The following is a 27,137-nucleotide window of genomic DNA, read 5'->3' as shown; positions in this document are numbered from 1 at the left end:
GTAACAGCAATATATATATAAGACTCTTCTTTTTTTTTCTTCTCTTTCTCCCTTTATTTCTCTGCTTGACTGCTCGACTTATTTTTTTAAAGAAGGAGAATGTTTACAGTGAACCAGTAAAGGCTGAAAGTTATTGTACTCTGTTCTATGGAGCAATGACCTCCTCCTTTCTCAGCTAGGCCTCCTGTACTACCTGCTGTAGTAATGTGTTTTACACAGTGCCTCAAGCACAAACAGACAAAAGTATTCATTGTGGACTTCCAATATCTTTTCTCAGCTAGAGGCAGAATCACCTGATCAACCAAAGAACCGTCACAGGTGTGCTCCATAGCACTCTGCAAAGGCATACCCGGTTGTCCTAAACCATGGCTTGTGAATACCGGGCTTGTGACTAGTTTTCTTGTCTGGTGCATCCCATGGATAACAACTGTGGCTCCAATCCTGCAACTGACTACATGTGTAGGGATGCACCATTAGATACTCAATCTCAAGATAAGGGCATCAGCTGCCAAGTTGAAAGGCCAACTTCTTTAGTCCTTACATAGTCCACCAGTGTAAAGACTGCAGGATTAGCTCTGATTTTTATTGTTTTTGTTTTGCAGACTATAGCCAACTAAGACTCTCATGTTGGCCTCTCTCAGAGTGAGAGGGAGTTTGGATCTTGATCTGAAAGGGTTTGCCCATTTCTAGTTACAAGTACAAAAGAGATAAACACTGAATGAAGTAAATCTAAACACCAAAATATAATAAAAGTTTGTCTCCACTGCCTGGACAGCGGTTCTGACCTTTACTGGAGGACAAACCAATGTGTAGCAGCTTTGAATATTATTCACTCTGAGAACGAGACCTGAAGAGTTTAAATAATAAAGCATATTCGGCATTAAAAGACTGAACCTTGTTACTCTTTTGAAGAAGAAGGCGGTGGTTCTTTTCTTTAATCAGACTCATTACATTGATTTCCAAACTCAGGATTGAAAATCCTGGTGTTTGCCAATTTACAGGGCTTTTTAAAGCTGTGCTTCCTATCTGAAAAAAAAAAGGTAAATTGCAGTATACCAAAGTCATTCAAGAAGATTATACTATGTACAGATGCAACAGAGATGACATCTCCCTTGTCATCCATAAAACTGATTTAGACCATACTGTGGAGTTATTCAACAATTCCCAGAGAATCCTCTTTAATGCACAATAAGAAACAGATCTTGGTTGTCTTTTCATGGATATCAGACTTACAGAGATGGAGCAATGCACTTGCAACCATTGGTATGAAAAGGTACTTTCAAATAAAGAACTATTAGCTGAAATATTCTGCTATAAGATATCAAAAGACTTTGTCAACTTTCCACACATTTTGCAATGTTAAACTCATTGCTCTCAGGGACGGTTAGTGGTTTTAAAGTTAGTAATGTATCTTAAGACCAGTAAGACTTTATTACACTTCAAAATGCTCTTTTGAACTTTGAGAATGAGCACTATATTAGCATATTTTTTAAAAAGCCGGTGCAATTTAAAACATGACATGCTGCTTCAGCATTTTAAACAAAACAAAACTTTACTACTGCAAGTCAATACACTTTATTAATTGCAAAGAGACACACCTAAAATAAGTTCCAGAGGCTGACCTGTGACAGTGGCAATCATAAAATGGAGATGAGTTATCATAATGTTAGGAATAATAAGTGACTAACGGATCTTCTTCAAAAGAGGTGTTTTATGAAACAATAGGCACAAGTTAAAATGGGCAATTTTGTTATGAAACAATCTTATTTCCTATGTAAAGAAAAGACTATAGCAGCAATAGCGTGGCTATATTTACCAAATACATACCCGTGGCTCCACAAAAGGCTGTTAGAACTAAATGTTCTAGAGTTTTAATTATATTTACCACAAAATCCACTTGCTCCCAAAGTGAAATTAAATTCTTAACTTTAAAAGCATTCAGATTATAAAGCAGACCAGGGAAATGCCATTATTGTCATGGGCAAAATTGATTATCACACTAAAATAGGGAAAACATTCATGTCATGGTGTGTATAGTCAAGTACTTGAAAAAAGCCAAACAAATTTGCATCTAAAACAGATAAGTCTGAGGTTAACAGATAAGTCTGCAAGTAAATCGTCCCTAACCATAAAATGAACAAAAGTTCAACTAAAGGTCACAAAATCTCCGGACCCTTTAAAATCAATGGTGGAGTCCCACTTGGATCAGGAAATTCAGCTAAACCCCAAAGTTATTTGCTGTGCATTTAAACAGGGGATATTTGTATTTTACAGGATAAAATCAGCTACCAGTGAAAAGGCTCCTGATATGTCATCTAGTTCCCACCTGTGCATGATTGTTCCATGGTAAGGGTGGCTGCAGCTGCAATAAGGCCCCTATGTGCCACTCTCTCTCTCAGATCTGAGTATGCTGAAGGCAATAACCTGCCCACAGCTTAAACGTTATAGGAACCCCACATTTACAGGAGAGTAACGTTAATCTGGTTTAGGGTTTCTGTTTGGATTACTAAAAGCAATGAGTATATCTCTGTACATTTATAAACTAATGGCATAGCCGTGTTATTGTGCAGATGAAATGGCATCGTGGGGCTTCATCAAATGATGTGATACCACTCCATATTGCAGAGATTAGAACTGCCTATGTAACCCCCATTATTACTGCTGATGGGAAATATGCACAAACACACTGGGAAGGGAATATAGCATTTGTAAACAACAGGCAACATTATAGCCTATTGGAACTAATATTTTCATTATAGCTGTCGAAGTATTTATGAGCAATCAGCAACTCAAAACAAAGTCAGCTTTGTTCAGATCGTACTATGGGTAGGAGACAGCAAAATTATATACAGGAAACTACTGAATTATTGTACAAGCCATGCCCAGAGATCACCTTTACAAAGTATGCAATGGAACCTTGAGTCTCTTTCTTTGACGTCAAAATTTTACAGAGTAGCAATAATGCACGTAGGATGAAGAGGGATGCTGCTTTGAGAAAATATCTGGTAGTCAGCTCTACACAGCTCCTAGCTATGTAACAACGTGTCTCCGTACTGGGTTATATACCCTTTTCTTACTGAGTTCTTCAGAAGACTGAAATTGTGTTGTGTAATAAAACTGACACCCAGAAGTTTAATAAGACACTAGTCTATGTCTTCTGGCCCCAGTAAGCTGACATGGTTAAAAAAAGATTAATACCCCTGTCACATGACATCAGTGGCTACTGTCATGTGGGGAAGTCTATTTATATTAATAAATATTTTAACGAAAAGGCAAAAATAAGCTTAAAATTCTTTAAATCAAGTCAAGTAGCTTCTAACAAAATATCTTAGAAAAATTATTCCAGGCTAATGCAAGAGTACTATGAACAGCTGCTCCTGTAACTATTACATTGATTGCTTATCTTATTTTGTTATTAAAAGTGTGAAAGGGTATATTTACACTGCACTGGTGAGGCCACATCTGGAGTACTGCATCCATTTTTGCCCCCCCCCCCACTACAGAAAGGATGTGGACAAATTGGAGAGAGTTCAGTGGAGGGCAGCAAAAAATATTATGGGGCTGGGGCACATGACATATGAGGAGAAGCTGAGGGAAGTGGGCTTATTTAGTTTGCAGAAGAGAAGAGCGAGGGGGGATTTGATAACAGCTTTCAACAACCCAAATGGTGGTTCCAAAGAGGATGGGGTTAGGCTGTTCTCAGTGGTGGCAGATGACAGAACAAGGAGCAATGGTCTCTAGTTGCAGTGGGAGATGTCTAGGTTGGATATTAGGAGGAGGTGGTGGAATCTCCATCCTTAGAGGTTTTTAAGGCCTGGCTTGACAAAACCCTGGCAGGGATGATTTAGTTGGCCCTGCTTTGAGCAAGGATTGGATCAGATGACTTCCTGAGATATCTTCCAACCTAATCTTCTGTGATTCTATGAATAAAAGACCTGTGGCATGGTGGCAGCTGGCCCGGGTCAGTTGATTTGGGCTTATGGGGCTGAGACCGAGGGCTATAAAACTGCAGTGCAGACATTCGAGCTCAAGCTGGAGCCAGAGTCCCAATTGCTATTTTTAGCTCCGCAGCCTGAACCCTGCAAGCCTGAGACTCGGTGCCATGAGTTTTTCCTCATGGTGTGGACATACCAAAAGTGTCGAACTATTTCCTTACCAGACAAGCAAGAGACACTTTGATCTAGAAAATAATATGTTTCAATCTGTGCAAAGTAGAAGCTGCCTTTAATGATTGTAAAAAATAAAATCAATTTTAAAATAGACTATTTGGACTATTATTAAATATGTCACTCATAGTAGTGCATAATGGCATGTCATTGTAAGTAGTACAACTACCAACTTCACAAAAATAATGTTAAAATAATTTAAAAAATCAGAAAATAAAATAAATTTCTAAATGAAATTTTTGAATTTTTCCAAACTGAAAAATTTCAAAATTATTGATTTTTTGCAACTTTTATTTTGTTGGAAAATTTGAAAATATTTGTTTTAATTCCAATTTGGAATAAAAACAAATTTTGAAATGTTAATATTTCCCATGAAATACAAATTCAAAGCTGTGACAAGTTCTAGTATAGGTATGATCTTTATCACAGGCAACATACTTGTTGGGATATTTATGTTTGATAAAGAGACCTGGTTGTGTAAGGGTGCGCTCTATCCAGGATCAAAAAGGGGTGATGCTTAGGGTTGTTCTATCAGTTCTACAAAGTCATAAAAGTGGGCCCTAGTTTCAAGTACCCCTCGTCTTCACAAAAAGAAAAACACTGTTTTAAAACACACAGAAAGAACTCTAGAAATATCCTTATTTATTTCTTTTGGAAACAATCTAAAGTCTTCATTCTTTAAACTCTAAGGAGAACATTTATGGTTGAAAAATGTTTTACAGAAGACTTCCAACTAGCATTTCCACTTAAAGGTGAAAACCTTTGTTGTTTCTCAGATGTTTAAGGTGGCATACGCTTCTGTCAAGATCTATATTTGCAAATATTTTGAATTTAAATGCAAGCCTTCATATAAAAACTTCCTGATACCACTGTTGTGTAATAGGAAGATGTTTTATGTACAAATATAGCAGGATCACTTGATGCTATAAAAGTTTACTAAGGTAAGAAAGATGCTATCAGTATAAAATAGTTTTATTATTTGGGAAAATAATTAGTTATCTGACAATGCTTACGCAATTCCTTACCAAACTTAGGAAAACAAGAAGAACCTCTCCAAGTATTGGTAAAAAGAAAAGACAATACTTTCCTTAATGACCATTTAAATTTAAAGTCTCTCTCTTTAAGAGTCTTTTAATTTTAAAAAAGACTATATTAAGAGTGGAAAGATGTTTATATAGGAAATACATGTTCTTTGACTCATTTGAAACAGAATCTCAACAGCTGTTCATGGAACTAATGGGATATTTCAGAAAATGAGCTGAATAGAAGAAAAAGTTAAAATTCTGTCTTTAAAGATGTCTGAGAATTTTCCTCACAATGTCAAAAACAATTTACAACTCTGCTGCATATTCATTAAGCAGATTGCATGTTCATGAAATGAAAGAGCTACTACTAAAATAGTGGGAGCCACATCCCAGATTTGGCATTAAGAGACAATGACTAGGATTTGGCCACTACCATTTCTTATTTCTCTAGTTATAAAATTTGAGTAATTTTGGAGAAAATTGCTTAGTGCTGAACAACTTAAAACACTCCTTTCTATCCCCCAGTATATATAAGATTATGGGTGAAACTACTAAAATTTACACCTTAAAACCCTAAGGCACAATATAAACATTATCCATTCTCTAATAAGATATATCAATAGAAAATATCATCTAGAAGACCACTGTTGTATACTTCATTGAGAAAAAAGATTACATAAAATTCAAATAATGTTATTGGAGTCACCAAGCATATTAGTCCTGTGCTACTCGCAGAACATTTAGATTTAATTAATTCTTATTTTCTGTAATTTGCAAGTTCAATTGCAGAGCTATGGATGCACAGAAACAGTTGTACAAATGCTCATATCCCAAAAATTGGGCATTGTGTTTGCAGGTTTGTTATGAAATCAAATACTGGATTAATAATTTGATCCACAAATTAAACAGATTATATATTTGTAAATTTTGCCTTTCAATGTTTTCAAGATCTTCAGCCCTGGGAGCTACTTCTAACATGTATGTACTAGCTGCAATATGAGTATTTATGCCATATGAACCAACCAACAGGAACAAAATACAAACTGTTTAAACCTTGGACCAAAACTGAAAGCAAACACATTGTGGCATATGCAACTGTTGTGACTTTATTACCTGTGAACTGCACCTTCCCATTTCTGAGGCTTACTTGTCATCAGGGTCACTTAATATTTTGTAAGGCAGAGTTGATGTAGCATGCTACATAGGAAGACACCTACTGTACTCTCTCATGAAAATTCTGTTTCTTTTCCTTTTAATTTTGTTGTTTCCTGCTGATCTGATATAAAAGTCACACAGAGTGAAAATATATAATTTTCCATTTGGGGTATGGAAAGACCACACTAATGTTTTTAAAAGTTCATTTAAGTTTTAGGAAAGTAATTCAACAAAAATATGTTTCCAAAGGCATAAGGGAGAAGCTGCTACTTCTGCCAAAATATTATCATCTGGGATTACCAGTTATAGTCTGCAAGTATTGTAATGCATTTAAAGTACCTTTTTTTTTTAGCTAACAATAACATTAAACAATGACAAGTACTACCTGTGGCAGAAATTACTCAATGTTATTCAATCCCCTACAGCCTCGGAGGCATCTTGACCTCCAGATCCATGGATGTATCTCGTTTCTATTGGGAAGGGGTGGGGCTCATCAGCCTCTGAATCATTATCATTCTGGGCCCTGTGGAGACAAACCTCTCCCTCAGGTTATTTCTGTGTAACGGGTGACCTGACTCCTTATACCTAAGCAATGAAAATATGAGACAGAGGAAGCAAAGGGGATAAAATGTGCCAGTCCTGCTAAAAATGACAAATAGCTAAGCTAAAACAAATTCTGGACACTGGAAGACATTCTGGACACTGGAGGACATATAAAACTAGAAAAGTGGACACCAGAGAACATATAAAACTAGAGAAGTGCTACAGAGTTAAAATATGAGATTTCTCTATGGCAATAGAAGACTAAAGTGTCTAATGTCAGTGGACTTTCAATGGGGAAGTAAAGGTAGGGTTGAGATCTGAATGACCCATTTCAAAAATAACATGCATCTGATAGCAATTTAAAAAAATAGAAAAAACTTGCTGCCCTCACTCAGGCAAAACACTCAGCTTGAAACAGATGCTGGCCGCATAACTATTTGCTACCTTAATAATAAAATAGTGAACAATGGAAAGATTGTAACGTACCTGGGCACAACGCTATATGCAAACACATAGGAAGAAGAAACAATGCAATATCACTCTCAAAGTAGGACAGCAAGGAGCAGATTCAGGAAATAGATGTCTCACTAAGTCAAAGTGACACTGCCAGTATAAATTTAACAGTCAAGAAAGCCAAAGCAAGCAAATCAGACTTAATGTGAAGTCAGACAGAGAGTGAACAGCACTGTACCTCTACAATTATCCAATCTCCCTAGAGATGATCTCACCAGTGGTGAAACTGTGTCTTGTGATTTCCTCACTTATTCTTTGGTACACAACTTGGGGCTTCAAATGAGCCATGACCATTATGATGGCAAGAGAAAATATACCATCTCCAGGACATTGCAACCTACATAATGCTTTATTTTCCTAAAGTCATGTAAACCCAAAAATAAAACTTACAGTAGTATATAGATTCAAACATTGCAGTATCACCATTGTAAGTCAGAGCGCTTAATTTGACTCTTATTTACACTCCACTGAAATTAATGGAGTTATGCCAACGTAAAACTGATGTAAGTGAGGGCATAATTGGGCCTATATTGTCAAGGGCAGTTCCATGTTTTTTGCCGCCCCAAGCACAGCAGTCAGGCAGCCTTCGGCAGCTTTTCTGTGGGAGGTCCGCCAGTCACGCGGATTCGCTGGCAGTTCTGTGGGTGATCTGCCGTGGCTTCGGAAGTAATTTGGTGGCGGGTACGCCAAAGCCGCGGGACCAGAGGACCTCCCACAGAAACACCGCCGAAGGCTGCCTCACTGCCGCCCTCACAGTGACTGGCACGCTGCCCCCCGCGGCTTGCCACCCCAGTGCCTAGAGCTGCCCCTGTATATTGTTTTCTAGGATAAACTTTTTCTTTCATACATGTTTGAGTAAACTAATGATTACAAAGTACTGTACATGCACATATTCAAAGATAAGGCTAGGAACAGAATGACTTTCACTGTCAAACTGGCATTCATTGTATTTTTTATGTACCTAATATGTCAATGGTGTAATTTCCAACATGAATTTTCCTATCATATTCTACTGTAATTCGCTATCATAATAACTCAATTTCTTGTTTTGATCCACAATTTAAGAATATTAGAAGCTAAGAAAATGGACTCCATGCAGGTGGACTCCTAAGACCACACAAAGCCCCCACAAAGTCAATGGATATTTGCCCATGTGTGCCAAATTGCAAGACTGGACCCTAGTTTTGTAAGGCTACCAGTATAAACTGTTGGATGTTGAACAGCTCAAACAGCTTCTTATAATGCTTGGATGGTACAAGTCATCTGATCCTTGGGACTACAATTCCCAGGAGCCCTCCAGACTACCTCTCCCAGCATTCCATCTCCTAACAGAGCTGTGCTTCAGTAATGGCTGGGTTAGCACCACCCATTCTTAAAGTGTCCAGCATATTCTGCAACACTTAAAAAATAAATAAATAAATAAATTTTATATATATTTTAAATCTAGTGCCTTAGTGGACAGTTTAACAATGGACTGAGAGGAAGAATACACAGAATCAAACACACCATTTCTCTTTCTTTTCTTGGTTCTTCTGGAACTTCCAGCAGCTCCTCTAATCTCCTGTAGAAGTAAGAATTATTTACACAGCTTGAGAAAATACTTTGGCACCTAGTTCCAAATTAGAGAATTATAGCCTCTCTCTTAGCTGTTGTCAGGTGATTAAGCTGCTCTCCTTCCAGTGTTGATTTGGAAGAATGTTGTTGCCAGCCACTCAGCAAATCTAAATATCAGGAATGGAGAACACATGATGTGTCTCAAGATGAAATGGAGACTCTTCCACAAAAGGTAATCTGGAGGGCTCTTGGGAATTGTAGTCCACAAAAGGATACCTTTGCAACTGCTCCACACAGTATGTGTACTGTTGCTTCTGCTCTGGGCCAGATTTAGGGACAGGCGACCCAGGCGACTGACTGGAGTGCTGGGACTGGGGGGCACCAGGCTCAGAGTGCTGTTTTTGTTGTTAGCAACAAAAGGGAAAATAGAATGTTTGAAGTAAAATGTTTCAGGTATTCCATATGTAGATTCATTTTTCACTAACCTCCTAGAATGTTCCGGACCTTTGTAGAATCTTGTAGAACCTTACAGACTTTCTGAGCACTACATTTTCCTTGAACCTTCTAGAATGTTGTCGCCCTACCCTCATGAGTATATAGAGGGTGGGGCATCGCTAGTCAGTCAGTGAGATATAGGAATGAAGTGAAGTGAGAGCCCAGCTGCGATATTGTGAACCTTGTTTTACTGTGTAATTATGAAAGTGTACCTGTGTTTTAAGACTTGAAGAGTGTAAGTAGCAACTAGTAAAGGACATATTTAATGAGATGCTAGAGATACCTATCGAACCCCTACCTATGCAACAATATAAAATAAATACTGTTACTTCTTTTGCCATGTTTAACACGTAATGTTTGATGACTTTCTAAGACTGCAGAACATAGAATTTCACTCTCCCAAATACTGTCTCCCAAAAACTTCAGGGGCTCAGTATAGAAAGTGAAAAGCTCAATTGCAATCTAGTTTGCAGAAAGGGGCAAATTTGATGGAAAAATCTGAAACAGAACAAACTAAACCAGACTTTAGGCAGAAGCGATCGTCCCAGAACAGAAGACATTGAGGAGTGAAGCGTAAATTATTGAAGTCCTATTATTAAGGAACTAGCTGAATTAGCTGAAGATGAGGAATGGAAATGTGAGGAAAGTGATGGAGAATCATTCAATTTTCCTGGTGGCATAAAGGAGAGTGTTGATCAAGAAAAATGTGGGTCACATGAAAAAGGAGAGTAATTACACAGAAAAATCTGGTTTACATGAAAAATGGAGAAACAATAAAGAAGAATCAGCTTTTCATGACAGAAACATCAGTGAGAAAAATTGCACATCACAAACTGACACATCAAATCCTGCTTTATGGCCAGCAATCCTAAACTCTGCTGATATGGAGTGAACGTTTTAGAACAGGCTGGGCAAAATCAAGGATATGACATTTCCAATAAATGATCAGAAGTGACACTTCTCAAAGTCACACTGCTAAAGAGTGCTTGAGAATGGTGAGAAACTGAATTGGCATTAGCTAGTTTACTTGAAATCAACTGACAAAATGTTCTGTTTTTTTGCAAAATATTTGACAAGAATGCCAAATCTTTGTTTGCACTTTCTGGGTACAATTACTGGCATAACTTAGCTGATGCTCTGAAGCAACCTGAAAAGCCATCTGGCTATTTTAGGGCCTACTCCAAATGGATGGAGATGGAGTCCAGGCTCAAGCTGAATAAATGCACAGACGCAGAAAACCAGCACATTATTAATGCAGAAACCCAGCACTGGAGGAACGTGCTCGACCATCTGATCTCAATAACCTTCTTCCTTACAAAGAATAATTTGGCTTTCCAGGGCTCATCAGATAAGTTGTTCACTCAACATAATGGTAATTTCCTCAGTGAGGTATAGCTCTTTGAGAAATATGATGATGTCATGCATGATCACCTACATGGAGTAGTTCATAAAGAAGCTGTGGACCATTACTGTAGCAAAGTCATTCAAAACGAATTGATTGAACTTATGAATGATGGCTCTGCCTACCCTCTGCCAACCCCAACCTCCTTCCCAAAAAGATGCTTCTAGTGGGAGAACAACTTGATAAGAGCCTGTTCATTCCCCCCAAGCATAAGGGCTGAGATTCCAAGTAGACTTTATTTAGGCTCCATAAAGAGGATTGGGCAAAGCAGATTATATATATATATATAAGTGTTTGTACAAGTCCCATATAAAGTTAATGAATAAAAGACATATTGGCATATTACATTGTTACATAGCAGTACCAGATCCTTTGTTTTGTTACAATATTTGGATTTCAGTCAATACTGTCAAATTTCAAATAAAAATATGATGATGAATCCTCCAAATAAAAGGGTATTAAAAATTACAGTCATGTTAAAATTACTACACAAACCAACAAAAGCCACAGAGCTCCTGACACACCACCCATAACTCTTGCTACTGTGAAAAAAAGAAGTCATAGTGGTATGAGCTATGTGAGTTGTTTGAATGCCCTGGCTTCTGTGGTTTGATGGCTTAACTTTAACATTATTCAAAAATAGCATTTCTTTTTAATTACCATATTAAGAACAATATTTCTTAAGTTGTATAATCTGGGGTTGGCCAGAGAAGGGAGAACACTCTGCTATAAATATATTTACTTTCTCATACATACTTGTATACATTTAAGTTAACAAAATTCCTAGGTAGACATCTGATTTGCTCAACTATGTGTTTTGTTAAGTGTTCTGCTTATTTGAAGCTCTTTACTAGGAGAAAGACATTCTCAGTGGGAGAATAGAAGCATGACAAGAAAAGTACTAAACCAACAATACAAACAGATGATCCTTCCTTGGAGACAGACATAAAGAGAAGTGGAAGAGAAGTGAATGCAAATTCCTTCTGTACAAATGAATTATACACGGTATCAGAAACTTGCAGACCATTAAAAACAGAATGTGGCAAATTACACTCAGCAAACAATTTACTTGATGAAGTTAGTCCCTTTTTGTTAGCCAATTATCTGTGATCATACTAAGATTTTTGAAATGTGCCCATTATTTGAAATTATTCACCAGTGGCGCACTGTGAACATATTTCAGCCTAGGGATTGCTGAAAAACAATTTGTCATGACATATACTTCAAATTCACTATTTGAAATGCTCTAATTGGTCACTTAAGTCACAAGCTATTATTCCTATCCTTGATGGACTATCCCAAACCCACAATGGTTTTCCAGGATGGCCACATAAAGACTTCTAACATAAATAGTCATGCAAGTACATACTCACAACTTTTACTCTTTCCATAAATATAACTGCATACAAAAAATTCACTTGTCTGAATGCTTGCAGAAAGTAAATGAAAGGGTTGCAAATACTCAAATGAATTGGATTTTATCCCAATGGCTATTCAAGAATATTTTCGTGCATTGTTCACCAAGCTCTACTAAAATATGCATTTTAACTAAAAATGTACTGTGATCAAAACAATTGATACCACATTGATTAGACAATGAATTGCTGCATTACCTTCATTAAAAAGAGGGTAAGAATATGATGGATGGATCTAGAATTGTCCAAAGAAAAAAGGATAGAGGCAGAAGACTAACAAAGAAGAGAGATCTAAAGATGGACTAAAGCCAGATGAGTAATTGTAAAACAAGAGCAGGAGATGTCAGAATTGGAAATATTTCAGACAAAGAAGAAAATAAAGGGAAAAAAAAGAAAAATTTCATTTTCACCTGATAGTGACTAGGATTGTGGAATGCATGCAGCAAAGTAAGTGATTCTGGGGATACTAAGAGCTCATGCCTTTTATGCAGAGTGATGAACAAGCAGGAATGAGAAGGAGCTGTTTCAGATTCTATTCTGGCATCCGAGCTGGTTCTGTGTCTAATGGAAATATCATTGCTGGTTCTGAGATGTGTGTCTCTGTATGACAACAATTTAGAGGAAAGTATCATTATTTCAAAGGATAGATTGAAAATTGTGGATTGAGAGGAATTACATATTTAGGCTCAACTTTCATCTGGAAAATCTGCCTAACTGCTTGTGGGTACCCCTCAAAACCTCATTGTACAGTGTCTGGAGGTACACCAAACACCAAGGGACTACAATGTTATTGTATCTTACCAAAGACTCAGTTCTGTGAACACTCATGAAACTAATCCTTATTCACATGAGCTGTATTCACATGAGCTGTAGCACTGGCTTTGATGGGATTTCTCACATGAGGAAGGACTCTTTGAGTAAGTAAGGGTCTATGGGATTAGGTACCAATGGGCACTGTATCTATAAGGCAATATTTATAGCAAGGATATCATTGCTTCTGACAATGATGTCATCTATTCCTAAGTACCTGTACTGTTGGGTGGCATATATTGTTCATCATCAGATGGAATGGAAGTGCCCTGATGAGCAGAGATGGGATGTCGAAGAATTCTGTTCCCAGAAAAGGATTTGGTTTTCTTTGTAGAGTTCAGAATATTTCTGTTAATCCAAGGAAACCACTATGACAGAAAAAAGACAGCCAAGATTGTCATTCAAGGAAACGAAGTTGATGCATAAGCAGTCCTGCAATATCTGTATTATCTTATATTACATGAATCCAGTATTCACCTTGGCTGCTCCATTCAGGACTGAGTGTGATAGCAAACTGCCACCCAACATGTGTATGTTGCTATCAGTTTATCGAGTTTGACTATATGCTAATTTCCCTGCCAAGAGCAGATTGCTATTATAATTTATTCTGTTAAGATGCAACTCCTACCTTCAAGAGTTATTTCTATCTATACTCCTTGAAACAATATATAGTTGTGAACAATCTGCCCTTTCTTAAGAATTAAGATATATTCAGGAAACAGTGATATTAGCTACTTAAGGGTTAAAAGTTTTTAAAGTTGATAAGGTCTGAAAACAAGACAATATATTCCAAAGAGCTAATGAAAGTAAGCAGAAATTAGAGAAACTTTAGCATTCTCAAGATTTATCATTTATTTGTATAACCTTATGCATCTCGGGAGTGATCCAGAAGACTAAAAAAAGTGGCAACATAATACTACTATTTAAAATAAAATCATAGATTAATACCAGAAAACTACAGACCATTGAATTTAACATCATGTGGGGGAGTCTTTGAAACTATTTTAAGTGACTCCAGCTTTTTTATTTATAGAAACTACTTGGATGTTGGTACTGAAAGCAAGATTTCCAAGCTTTCAAATAATACTCAATCTCAAAGAGCAGTAAATAATGAGGAATAACATGGTCAGATTTAAAAAAAAACAAAAACTAAAACCTCAGATCTTTAAAATACCTCAGCTAATGGATGGGGAAGTGCACTTCAGATTAGATAACAAAAACATCTTTTGATCAAAAAAATATACAAAGAGAAGGAAATGAAAGCCAACGGTTCAATCCTGCTCCCATTAAAGGCAATGGCAAAAGTCCTACTGGTTATAGTGAAAATAGGATGATACTCTTTTGTAGCAGTTGCAGAAAAAAGTCCTAAAGCTAATGAGAATATGGTAAACTAAACCCTAGACCACATTGCTATAAAAATGCAATATACCATAAACAAACAACAGCTGATCATACTCCAAGCAAAAATCACCATGATATTAAATTGGGATTTGAATAAGGGGAAAATAATTAATTGCTAAAATTTCTTTACACTTGTTACAAATCTATCTTAAATCCTGATAGCCCACTTTAATTGTCTGCTGTGCCACCACAGTGCCTCCTGAGCCTTTAATGAGTTGGAATGTGTTGGAAATATTCATAGTACTCAACAGCCTACAGGCTGACACTTCCACATGTGTGATGGGTTTGTGTTGGAACAATAGATGCAAAATATGCTTTTCAAGAGGCACAGAAAGTTTTTTCTTGATCAGCTTGAATATTCCAAATACATTTTTTTGTTGTTTCTTTAAAGGAAAAGCTGCATCAGCCTCTATATTTTATTCATATTGTCCAGGGTATCTTTTTCCACTGCCAAAAAATAGTATAACTTCATAAATTTTAAGACCAGAAGGGACCATTATGGTAATTTAGTCTGTCCTCTTGCATAACATAGGCCACATATTTCATTCAGTGGTTCCTGCAACTAGCCCAACATCTTGGGATGGAATTAGAGCATATCTTTTAGAAAGATATCCAACTTTGATGTAAAGTGATGGAGAATTTGCCACATCCATGGGTAATCTGTTCCAAAGGTCAATTATCCTTATGTTAGCGTTCAGTACATTATCTATCAGAGGACCATTTTAAGCTCACTAACATCTATATAAGGTTTTCAGTCATTCACAGAGAAGTCTTTTTTCAAAAGACAGTATTTTGGTTTATAAAAATTTGTGTGTGTTTCTCATTCAGTGACAGTTAAGGTGAATGAGAGGAAAAGACATGGGAAAGAGTGAGAGGGCCAATACCCTGTAATCTTAAACCCTGTATTTAAGATGCTTGATGAGAAGAAAAGAGATTAGAACAGGAATGTCCTAACCACTGGACTACAGAATATTCTCCTTCAATCACTCCTATTGAAGGTATTCCACTTAAATTAAATAATTGAATAATTAAATATTGATTGGGCTAGAGAAAGAGTGGGACTGATGCTATAGGCCAGTGCAGTTTTTTACTGCAAAAACTTAGGTGCCAAGTGAGTTTAGGAATCTATAAATTTAGGTGGCAGCCAAGCTGCAGTTTTGTGGGTCACAGTGGTGCCTACAAACAGGACTTAGGTACCTAAGTCTGGGCATTAGGCCCCTAAGTGCCTTTGTGGATCTGAGCCCTAAGTTCTGATCCAGCAAAACACTGAAGCCTGCACCTAACTTTAAACAAGTGTCATTGGAGTCAATGGGATTTAGCTGCTTCTGTAAATCCTAATAGGTGCCTCTCTGCATCTGTAGGCATCTAAATACTTTTCTAAATCTAGTCCTTAGTTTATAACAAGTTTAGTAAAAAAGAAAAGCTAGAAAAAAACTAAAATGGAAAAATAGATCCTCTATCACAATCACAATTTAAATTCAGAGGCCAATAATATTAATTTTGCTTCCGTTCCCAGTTGGTTGCTTCCTAAAAAATAAAGATAAGACAGTAGTGTTCAGATGACACAGCAAGACCTTATTCCCAGCTATTACCTTCTCAAAGCAGCCTTTCTGGTGTAAGCAGAGTCAGGATAAGCTCTACACTGACATCTGGTGGAAAGAAGTTCAGAGAGTGTATTTGCATAGGTACGCCCACCCTATCCCAGACTCCCAAGCTGTGGGATTGCTTGGTGACAAATTGCTCACCCTCAGTTGGGTGGTACTGGCTAGACATGGGACATGGGTTCCAAAACCCAGAGAATTGAGAGAGGGTGGGGACAGGTATTTGTGCCTGGCAGTGCAGTCTCCTTGTGGAGCCAGAAGCACCAGTTGCACCCCCTCCTCTCTCCACTGTGGAATGTCAGAGTTGATTTTTTTATTCCCTCAAAACTTTAAATACAGGTTACTGAGCTGAAGTCATTTTGGGCTAATGGTGCACTAGCACTGGGGCTCCCCTACTATGAGCTGGAATCACTAAGAGCTGAAAATCACTAAAAGCTAAAATCACTGAGCTGAGAGCACTGAGTATGGTGCTAACTAGTGGGGAGCCCAAAGCTATACTGTGGAACAGAGCTGCTGGTGGAGTGGAGCAGTTTGTGGGGATGGCTGGAGCGGATCATGGGACAGCTGGTGGCAGCAGAGTGGCTGACAGAGCGGAGTAGCTGTGGGACAGGTGGAGCGGCCCACAGAGCGAGCGGAGCCGAGCAGTTTGCAGAGAGAACTGGAGCAGCTCATGGAGCAGAGCAGCTGGTGGAGCGGAGCAGTTTCTGAGGACGGCTGGAGGAGCAGCGTACAGCAGCTGGTAAAGCGGAGCAGTTCGTGGAGAAGGCGGAAGCAGAACCCACGGAGAGGCAGGGCAGTTCGCCCAGGACCACGTAAGGTGCCCCTTTCTACCCAGGCTGGGGGGAGGGACCTCTACAGATGAACTCTCGAACTCTGGGGTGGCATTGACCAGAGACTTTTGGGTTGTTGGACTTTGGGGTGATTGGACTTAAAACCCTAAGGGGAAAAAGGACAGTGCCAAAAGTACTTGGAGGTGGGTTTTTGTTTATGGTTTGTGTTATAACCCTGTTTGTGGTGTTTCTCCAATGGGATGCCGCATTAATTCCTTCCTTTATTAAAAAGATTTTGCTACACTCAGACTCCGTGCTTGCGAGAGGGGAAGTATTGCCTCCTAGAGGCGCCCAGGGGCGTGTGGTATGTGAGTGTCCCAGGTCACTGGGTGGGGGCTCGAGCCGGTTATGCACTGTGTTACTGAAACGGAACCCCTGGATACTGAACCCGGCCCTTGTTGCTGCCAACTCAGAGGGGCAGAAGGGTTACACTGGCAATGATGAGAAAACTGTAGTCCCAACAGTTTAAATGCCTACTAAAAGATAGGTGTAGTGACTGACAATTTGGTCCATCCCTAAAGGGAAAATTAGGGGTGTAAGCAAATACTTCATTTCCCTGAAGAAAGCGTTTGGGGGACAAACAAAATGTAATACTTCTCATCCTTGATCTCAAGTCAAATGTCTCTATTATGGGACAGTATTTTCTCATGCCTATGGATACTGCTGATTGGGTCATACATATATGTCCTGAATAAGGAGACATGAGGGAAGGGCATGATCCAAAGGCAACTGAAGTCAACAGGTATAACTTAGGTCAGGGTTTTCAAACTTCATTGCACCACAAACTCCTTCTGACAACAAATATTACAACACGACCCAAGGAGGAGGGACCGAGCTCAACCGAGCCACACCGTGCTGCGTGGGATGACCAAAACTGAAGCCTGAGTTTCAGTGCCCCAGGGCCAAAACTGAAGCCTGAGAGCTTCAGCCCCAGGCAGGGAGCCTGTAACCTGAGCCTTGTCATCTGGGGCTGATGCCCTTGGAGCTTTGGCTCTGGATGGTGGGGCTTGGGCCCCGGGTGGTGGGTTTCAGGCTTTGGCTTTGGCTCTGAGCCCCAGAAAGTCTAAATCAGCCCTGGTGACCCATGAAAATGGGTCCCAACCCACCATTTGTAATTGTAATTGGATTTGTAATTGCAGTGTAGACATATCCTTAGTGTCTCCAAAGTTTTGCTTTTGACTTAAACAGGGTCAGAATTTTAACCAGACTGCTTTTAAAAGGATTTGCATCACCTTAATGGTTTTCTATTTAAATTTCAGAGGAAGTTGGAGGAAATCCTGTCATCTGAAAATAGTTACAAATGTATTTCAGTGTTGGTATCTCAGAGTTCAACCAACCAGTTGGAATATCTCAGTACTCAATTTTCTGCTTCCATGTTTCTCAGTCTATGTTTTTTCAAAAGCCTAAGAATTTGTAGGTGCATGAAAACCAAAGGAACACTTTGCCTTTTCCCTCATTTTCAGGGTACTGTTTTCTCCCCATGCCCTTCAATCATCTCTCTGTGCAGTTTCTTTAACTATCTCTTGAATACATTGATTTTGCCGGCTCGCCTGGTCCTTCCTTGTAATCTTTTCAATATGTGTATTTCCCTTTGGGTGGAATACAGTAGTTTTGTGTTAAATTCCTATCTGCTCCTAATTTCCTAGTCCATGCATTATGTCATTTTGTTTTTGTGTTTTTGCCAGTGGGAAAAGTTTGTCTAGATCAATTTTATCAGTCGTCTTCATATGCTGAAAAACATCAATTAGATCACCACAAAGTCTCCTCTTTCCTAGTGAGAACAACCCTAATTTCCTCAACCATTGCTTGTTATTTAAATCCTTAGTCTTAGCGAGTATCATGGTTTTGTCATTTGACACACATCTTTAGCTCCCATCATGAAGTCACATGGCAGATCTGGGTTTGCACATAGCTGCAAAAACAACTGGCATATTGAAACAGTAAAGAAGCAATATACAATCCTTCTGGCAACGTTTGGTAGGTTTTGCTAGTTCCCACCATCTTGAATTTCATGGAAGTATCACAAATAGATTCTTGACGTAATCTCAAATAAAGTGTGGTAATACTGTTCTCTGAAAAGTGATTCTCTAAAAAATGGCAATGTGGGGTTCTGTTTATTCTCTCTCAATATCTTCCAGAACAAATATGATCAGTCAACAAGTTATAAAATATTTATCCTAACTGCTATCTGTGCAAACTCCCTCTTGATCTGAAAGTCAAGCTGTGGCTTTTATAGGTCTCTTGTCATTACCAGTTTAAAAAAAAAGCTTCTGGGATCAGAATTTAATTAATAAATATGCCACAGAATAATCTACCTCATCCTCCCATGGTTGTGTTGGCTCACCTGTGATAACAGAACTTGTAAAAACTTATTTTTCCCACTCAAATCAGAAGATGAGATTCAAAATTATGTGGAATTCACCAGATGGTCAAACCAAAAACCAGACTGGCCACATTATTATCAGTGACAGTCACTGTTGGATATGAGTTATTAAAAGTGCCAGCTGTGGCAGTGATCATGAACTACTAATTGGGAAGATTAATATTAAGTTAAAGTCCAAATAAAAGATGGGTGCAATAAAAACCAAATTTCGAGTTTGATAAACTAAAGGATAGCTTTGTGAAGCAGGCTTACAAAGTGGGACTTGTAGGGCATTTCAGGCCATTAATTTGTGATGATGAAGAAATCTCACTTACAGACTGGATGTAAAATATTCAAGGAAGTGATACAAAACACAGTGGGGAGTTATTGGAAGATGTAAGCAAAGAAGGAAAATCTGAACCAACAACAAAACAAGAACATACACAGGAAAAGTGTAAACAAGTTAAGAATGCTGTGAAAACTGAAGTAGTAAACGCACTGTGCAAAACAGCAAAGAAATCACAAAGACTGGACAAGCAAAAGTTTTGAAAAGGGGAGGCTCAACAACTAGAGGTGGCATCAAGAAAACAAAATACTAAAACAATATACAAAAAGATAAGTTATATGGAAACACTATCAAGTCAACAATGCAAGTGAACTTACAACAAATACCAAAGAGGTGCTGGAAGTATGGAAAGAGCATTTTGACAAAGTGCTGTACTGCTGGACCCTTTGGTTGATCCGGATGCAAGTATTCTAGACATGCTAAATGAATAGGGAAGTTTGCAAGGCAGAATGGATATCAGCACTGTACCACCACCAGAAGAAGAAATGAAAAATGCAGTGAAGCAGTTAAAAAATGGAAAAGCTGAAGGAATAGACAATATAACAGCTAAGCTGTAAAAAGATGGTGGGACAAATGTTATCAAAGCACTGGGAAAAAATATGCAAGAAGGTCTGAGAGGAAGAGGAGGTACCAGATGACTGGCTAATTGCAATAGTTGCACCAGGTCTTGAAAAAGAGGAGATCCTACTGATCTGAATAACTAGATGTAAACATTACTGTCAGTACCAGGAAAAAATCTTGATGAAAGTAATTGTTAAAAAATAAAGGCTGGTTTTAGAGGAAGCAGAAGTCGAGGAATAGTGTGGCTTTAGAACAGGCTGAAGCTGCATTGACCAGATATTCACCCTCCGACAGCTGATGGAAAAAAGCAAGAAAGGGAATTAAAGACGTTTGGTGTTTTCATTGACTTCAAAAGGCATTTGATTTGTTTTTAAGGGAAGCATTACGATAAGATAATTGCGATTATAAAAGCTATGTACAAAGACTCGTTCAATGCTGTATGAATTGGTGGGAAATTAAACAACTGGTTCAAGTCTGATGTAAGAGAAGGGGGGGCATGCAATCACCATTGCTTTTCATCATGTTCTTATATTGGACATTAAGAATATTAGATGGGTTGGAGGGTGTAACACTGGATGATCTTTAATTTATGCAGTTGACATGATACAACTGGCAGATACATTTGAATTAAATGATGAAAAGTGAGAGTTTAATATATAGCTATTATTTTCTGATCTACATTTTCCTTCTCTTCATTGGAGTTTTCATTAATCTCATGCACTTTTCTAGATTAACATTTATGTTCAGAGGCATACATTCCCATATTCATCTTCTATCAGGAGGGTATTATGAGCCTCTTAACTTGCACCATAAATCCCTCTCCCCCACACATTAGCAATCTTATCCTGCACTGTGCAGAGGGCCTGCTTTGAGGTAATGAGTTCCCCAAATGTACCTCTGGGTTAAAAAGTCCAATGAACATCTCACCTCACAGGACTGAGTTCAAGGAGAATTTAGGCCTCAATTCAGCAAAGCATTTTAGTACATGTTAAGTCTTTCCCTATTCAGCAAAGCAGATGCTTAACTTTAAATACATGCTTAAATCCCATAGAAGTCAACATGGACTTAAGCACTTCCTTAAAAATTAAGCATGTGCTTAAATGTTTTGGTGAATCAAAAGAATTAAGGCAGTTAGTTGCTTGTAGGATCAGGTGTCAGTACAAATTTAATAAAATGGGATCAATCCTCAAAGTATAACGATTAATATATCAACTGAAATATCATGTAGTTGGTGGTGGGAACACCACAATGGACCCCTCCTCCACATCCTTTCCCAGCCCACATCTCCCAAAACTGTGGAATGTGATACCTGTGGAGCCCAAAGAAAGTTTTTTCTTTAGGTCATGTGAAAGTGGTTACCAATGCCCCAGAGGCTGCACTTCTCCCTTTCAGTTACTGGCCCTGATAACCTTCCGGATCTATTGGATTTTTATTCTCTCCATCAATAGAATTGGATGGACAATATGGCTCTAGAACATGGTATGGATAATAATTTCAAACTCTTCAAAAAACAAACAAACAAAAACCAACAATAAAACCAAACCAAATGTGTCAGAAAATAGAACAATAATCTTGAGATCTGAGTAGAAAATTGGAATTCTGATCTGGATTTATGCAGAAAAAAATTGCCAGTTATTTCACAGTACAGTTATCAAGTAAGAAGGAGAGAAGACAGAGATCTATGGTGAAGTCAAAGGGTATTTTGTCATTGATTTCAGTGGAGCCAGGATTTCACCACTAATGCTTAGTAAAGGTGTAAAAGTTGTCACTTTAAAGTCACCATGTAATCAATCCCAAGATTAATGAATGAAAGATTTGTAATTTTTTCAAACTACACATACTTTTATTTGTGGATGATACTTCCATTTAATTAAACACAGCCTCCTCTTCTCCATGAGATGTTTTGAAAGCAGTTGTAGATTCTTACATGGATTTTAGCAACTTTCCCACATTCCAGCAAAGCCGACTTAAGCCATTGCCTTTCACTGAGTCCTCTTCTTTTTCTTTTTACTTCGGTAAAATGGACATTAATATAATAGAAACTAAATGAAAATAATTTGGATCCCTGGCCAAGATATTTTCTTGATAGCAGCAATATTTTATCATTTTGACTGCTTTTATCGCCTGCAATAAATTTAGATGGGATGCTTATCTGCTTCTATTATCTCCATCATCCCAACCACTAAAAAGTTACATTTGTAGAGGAGGAAGTTTGAGGAGCTTTTATGTGGTTATTTTCATTGGGGAAACGACTTGCTTGGTATCCATATGTTCAGCATATCTGTCTTACTTTATGTCTGGCTTTTGGAGAGGTAGCAATGTGGTTTCCAGAGGAAAAAAGAGGGAAGATGGAGTGCCAAATTGTGCTATATATATAAATTATTAAATAATCATAGGTGATGTAACATATGATTAAGACAATCCATCATGATGAGTCAAGAGACACTAAATCTCAAATTTCTTGGGCTTGATCTTCAATTGATGTAAATTGAAAAAAAACAACAACACCTAAACATGGCACATGAACATGCCAAATATTTCACAAACAATATTTTTAACACAAATGTTACCAGGAATGAGATTTTTTCACACCATTCTACTGTTTAAAAATAATTACTTAAAAACAGATAAACATAAAGGTCAGTATATTCAAACCTGAGTGCCTAATGTAACGCTCCGAAGGGCCTGATCTAGAGCATGTTGATGTCAATGCAAAGTCTCTCTCTGTTGAAATAAGCAATCTGCCAGCTACCTTAAACAATAATCAAGTAACTTGTTCTCATCTGAAACATACACAGAGTGTGTCACATAGCCTGTTCTTCAGTAATAAGCCCAGTAGCATGAAAAGGGTTATACCATGGGTGGAGTAAGGAAAAAACACATGCCTCTTAACTATGATGTGGACTTTTCTATTGAACCCACTTTCTGTATAAACAGTCAAATAACAGAGCTGAAGAGTGAATGAACAGTGGCACATTCAGCATGGAGTACAGAATGTTCATCTATTTCTTAACTACCCAGATCCACAGCAAGCTTGGTATGGGAGAATTTTCCTCAATTGTCTAGAAGAAAAAGAGTAATTTTATATTCAAATGGAGACCATTATTCTCACTTGTCCTCCTGTGACACAGAGCCAAAACATACTGAGTGAGAAGTCTGGAGCATCATTACACCTGTACTGAGGAAGTGTGGTGTACTGAAATTGCAAGCTGCCACTTTAAATGCTCAAGGTTTTTTCCTGCTCCTGCTTGCAGGGACTTCTGTAGGGAAGCGTGTGACCTAGGCCTAGCAGCAGATAGTCAGCAGGCAGCTGTTCTCAAACTAGAGCAGGGGTTCTCAAACTAGAGGTCGGGACCCCTCAGGGGGTCGTGAGGTTATTACATTGGGGGTCACGAGCTGTCAGCCTCCACTCCAAGGATCCCCGGGCCCTTTAAATCGCCTCCAGCATTTATAATGGTGTTAAATATATTAAAAAGTGCTTTTAATTTATATGGGGGGAGAGGCTTGCCTCCAGCATTTATAATGGTGTTAAATATATTAAAAAGTGCTTTTAATTTATATGGGGGGAGAGGCTTGCACTCAGAGGCTTGCTATGTGAAAGGGGTCACCAGTACAAAAGTTTGAGAACCACTGAGCTAGGGTAAGGTAGGATGAATTTTACTTTCCTGCTTTATGGAGCAGCCTCCATTCTCTCTCTGTCTCTGGGTTCTTGTGTGTTACCATTCTGAATTTTAGGAAATAACAGTGTTATGTTGCAACCTTCCAGCAACAGTATTTTGTTTTTACCTAACTTCTCATGTTTATGCTGTGAAACCAGAGGTGAAAGTAAGCTGATACAGTCCAGTGCCGGACCAGACCAGCTTCTACGGCGGTGATTTAAAGGGCCTGGGGCTCCGGCCCCTGCAGGGAGCCCCAAGCCCTTTAAATCGCTGCCAGAGCCCCGGGACTCCGGCAGCTGGGCTCTGGTGGCGATTTAAAGGGCCCGGGGATCCTTGCGGTGACAGGAGCACTGGGCCCTTTAAATCACCACCTGAGCCCTGCTGCCTCAGGTCCTTTAATTCTCTCCTGAGCTCCCAGCAGCCTCTGCAGCTGGTAGATCCAGGGTGATTTAAAGGTCCTGGGGCTCCTAGCCACAGCCAGAGCCCCAGGGCCTATAAATCTTGAAATGCCCCACCTCTTCCAGTTGAGGCCACGCCTCTTCTGGTTGAGGCCATGGCCCTGCTCAGGACTCTGGCATACTGGTAAGTCCTTTAAGTTTCCTTCACCCCTGTGTGAAACATAACAAAAGGAAGTGGAAATTTGCTCTATAAAGCAGGCTTACTTTCCTGTGGAAATAACAGATGCTGTGGCTCTTCAACAGCAGCAGCCATTAATGTTGGGGGGAAAGGAAGACTTCATTCAGAATCCATTCAGTCTTTGTCTAATGCACTTACAGGCATTTCTCGGATACCATCCATCCCAACAAATCTAATCAAACTTAACAATGATGGACTTCTTCAGCATTTTCTGATGTTCTGGGAGTTTGATATGCCAGAGCTTAACACATTAATAGGGGCTTAATCGTGCAAAGTGCTGAGTGCACTGCTTACAACACCCACTGAAGTCAGGGGGACACGATGGCACTTCTTGCACAATAACTACAGGGATAGTTCTGTCTTTTTAAAAAAAAAAATATCAAGCTTGGAATGGACCTCAGGAGGTTATCTAGTCCAACGCCCTGCTCAAAGTAGGACTAAACCCCAGGCAGATTTTTGCCCTAGATCATCCTCTCAAGGATTGAACTCACAACCCCCTGTGTTTAAGCAAGCCAATTTTCAAACCACTGAGCTATCCCTCCCCTCTCAGTTCCAGCCTTGACAAAGAGAGTAAGGTCAGATGGACTGGACTAACAGATATTTTTCCCTTCTGCCATGGTGTGCAGAGCACCTGGGAACTGCAGGGATCAGACACTCCATCATCTTCAAGGTTTATGTAGCAGCCATGGTTCCTTTGCAGGTCCCAGAGCTCTGGCAAATTACTGTATTTCAGGCAGACTCAGCTCTTTTGGGGTGGTGAGCCTCTTCACATATTGGGCAACTGTGGCTACTATTCACCAATTTAAAAATGCTTCATTTATAGTTTAAGGTCATTTTTTCAATGAGTCAAAGGGAAATATTTCAAAACTTAATTCCTTAGCTATATCCAATAAGATCACAGAGTGAGAGCAAGCCAGGAGTGTAATAAACACTCCTTTAAAGTACTTCAAACTTTTGTTGGAAGTCTTTGAGCGACATAGCCTTTGAGAGAATTTTCATTGGGGGCACATATATAGCTGTCAGATTTGACATATAAAATCAAGTTAATCTGCTTCAAATTAAATTTGAGAAGAATGAGGGTAAAAATTAAGCACAATTGGTTTAGAATCAAATGGCTACTTTGTCGTTCTTGACCCTTTTATTTATTGTAAATATTTGGCTTGCCTTGGAGTAATTTTTATTTTTAATGACTGTAATTAATGACATGGTTCATTAGCTACAGGGAAGCTAATGTAGTTCTGTAATACAGTAGTTCACATAATTGTGGGAGGTAACTCATTCCACATGCTCAAACACTGTATTTCCAAAATATTTTCCTAATAGTTCTTATATAGAAATATTTCTAAGTGTACATAGAAAATGGCCTATTTCTAAGCAGCAGTAAGAGTACATAGTTTGAGGACAGCATGCCAAAAAGTATTATTTTTGGCTGTCATATAATTGGTATCATATGCAGTTGCTATTTTATAGATTCTATTTCTTTTTGACTTCACTGTTGTTATTTTATTAGGGCCCAGATAGTGCCTCAGAGTAATTTTGCATAACAAGATATTAATGCATTATACACATCAGAATATTACCTAGACCAGGATGATAATCCCACAGTGTTGAATATTTTCCCCAATACTTGTCAGATTTTAAAAAATCTGTTTAGATAGAGTGAGAGCATAGCTCCATTCATTAGATCCTTTATAATCTAAAATAAATTTGAACCTGGAAGAGAACACAAGGAAAATAAACATTTAGTATACTATACATCTCTCTCTTTATATAAATTATGCACTTATTCAACAAAGCACTTAAGCATATGCTTAACTTTAAGCAGCTGAGCTTTTTGCTCTGCCTTACCTTTGAAATCTTCAAGATACCAGGCAGCCATTTTTCCTTCTAAAAGGCTTTTTACCAGGCTGTATGGTCTGGATTTCTCCCCCTCAATTCATAAAGGGGGTGGAGATGGGAGAAAGCAGAGCACAAATAGAAACTCAGTTGGGAAATGAGGGCACAGAAGCATTCCCATTCCCTGCTGCAGCTATTTAGGTAAAGACCTGGGAGGAGAGCAGAGATGTTCTGTAACCATAGCTACACTGTGCTAGACTTTATGAAGGGTTCCCTAGTAACACTGTGCTAGGACTTATTATGAGTTCCTTAGCAACACTGTGTTAGCATGTATGGGCCATAGTTCAAAATACACAGTTGCTACAGGCGCCCTAGCTACTAATAGAGATTAGCTAATCCTGAACCTTCACAATAGTGATGCTGCCCCTGAATTCATTCACTATGAGACCTCCTGGAAGCATATGTTTGTGAACTTCATGATCATAATCTGAGGTTCATGAAAGCAACAGCCATTACAGCCTGTTCAAATGGATTCAAGATTTGATATGAATACGTTCATAAATCAGCAAATAACATTTAGATTAGAATCCAAACTAGACCTCTGAACTTTGTGATGTTTGCCCATTACTATATGGACCTAAAATGAGTCAATATGACAGAATATTATTATTTTTAAATAAGCATCTTTAAAACGGCTGCAAGTTTACTTAAATTCTGGGAAACTCTACCATGATAGAAAAATGATGGCAGCTGTACAGTACCTTAGAGGAAACAGGACTATAGAAATATCAACAATGATTTAAAAGACAGAGAGCTTGCATCAAAGG

The 27,137-nt window shown here is 38.5% G+C and overlaps 1 long non-coding RNA gene across 5 annotated transcripts in view; it reads right to left on the bottom strand.

The window, feature by feature from the left end:
- Positions 1 to 26,490, bottom strand: part of LOC115655400 — a 72,723-nt gene extending 46,233 nt beyond the window's left edge. For 3 of the 5 annotated variants that reach the window (XR_004001376.1, XR_004001380.1, XR_004001378.1), the window contains exons 1-3: positions 26,323 to 26,490; positions 13,296 to 13,446; positions 6,732 to 6,869 (exon numbers count right to left, since the gene is read on the bottom strand). This is a non-coding gene — a long non-coding RNA (uncharacterized LOC115655400). The remainder of the gene's footprint in view (positions 1 to 6,731; positions 6,870 to 13,295; positions 13,447 to 26,322) is intronic. The other 2 variants (XR_004001377.1, XR_004001379.1) reach the window with 2 other exon arrangements.
- Between the last annotated feature and the right edge of the window lie 647 nt (positions 26,491 to 27,137).

Source organism: Gopherus evgoodei, chromosome 7 (genome assembly GCF_007399415.2).
Source record: "Gopherus evgoodei ecotype Sinaloan lineage chromosome 7, rGopEvg1_v1.p, whole genome shotgun sequence".
Taxonomy (NCBI): domain Eukaryota; kingdom Metazoa; phylum Chordata; order Testudines; family Testudinidae; genus Gopherus; species Gopherus evgoodei.
This window is presented reverse-complemented; position numbering and strand designations above follow the sequence as displayed.